The 895-nt window shown below is 45.3% G+C and overlaps 1 non-coding gene across 1 annotated transcript; it reads right to left on the bottom strand.

Annotated features, from left to right (window-relative positions):
* Nucleotides 1-430: 430 nt before the first annotated feature.
* Trnav-aac (transfer RNA valine (anticodon AAC)) lies at nucleotides 431-503 on the bottom strand. Its single transcript has one exon. It is a non-coding gene; the product is annotated as a tRNA-Val (tRNA).
* Nucleotides 504-895: the final 392 nt, after the last annotated feature.

Below are 895 nucleotides of genomic sequence, written 5' to 3'. Positions count from 1 at the left end.
ATGCACGAGGCAGGATTCGAACCTGCGACCGTACCATCAGCGCGGTTCCAGACTAAAGCGCCTAGAACCGCTCGGTCACACCGGCCGGCCAACTTTGCGACGTGGATCAGTTTTAAACTTGGTTTCTTTAAACTACAAACAGCCGCTGCTTTGTTTGTGCATCTATTTATTAAAACCATTATCATAACTCCCGCAGGTATAAGTACCACATACGATTTACACAGTAAGCATTCAGATCCCCGTGGATTTTCTAAAATTGGAGAATGCCTAGTGGTTATTTGGAAATGAATACATTGGATTTCTTTCCCCTTCTTTTAGAACTGAAGTTTGTGTTCCGTCTCTAGTACCCTCCCCGTCTTTCTTCATGAATTAAGCAACCAGATACCGCATTGTTAAATTAATAACGCAAGACCAAAAAAAAAAAAATATATGTTTCCGCCCGGGATCGAACCGGGGACCTTCCGCGTGTTAGGCGGATGTGATAACCACTACACCACGGAAACTTTGTACTTGAAGTAATCCATCTGAAGAGAAAGCTGCACGAGGTAGCTGGATGCAGACCTGCTACGTAACTAGGTCAGTACAGCGGGACCACTGAAATCGCCACAGCCGCTATATTGTCTGGAACAAACGTGTTACAGGCCACTGGCCACTTTAAATAGTTGTAATCGCCTCCACCACTGTTTGTCTGTACTTGATTACAGAAGGAAGATATGGTTTAACGGTCCATCAACGACAAGCTTACTGGAGACGAAGAAAATGTCCACCGTTAGGGAAGAGTGGCAAAGGAAATCGACCATGCCCTTTCAAAGGAACCATCCCAGCATTGCCTTAATGCGATGTACGGAAATCACGGAAAACCTAACTCTAGAGGGCTGGAGAGTGATCTGAACAG

Source organism: Schistocerca cancellata, chromosome 2 (assembly GCF_023864275.1).
Source record: "Schistocerca cancellata isolate TAMUIC-IGC-003103 chromosome 2, iqSchCanc2.1, whole genome shotgun sequence".
NCBI lineage: Eukaryota > Metazoa > Arthropoda > Insecta > Orthoptera > Acrididae > Schistocerca > Schistocerca cancellata.
Note: the sequence above shows the minus strand (reverse complement) of the source record. Positions and strands in the feature narration are given on the sequence as shown.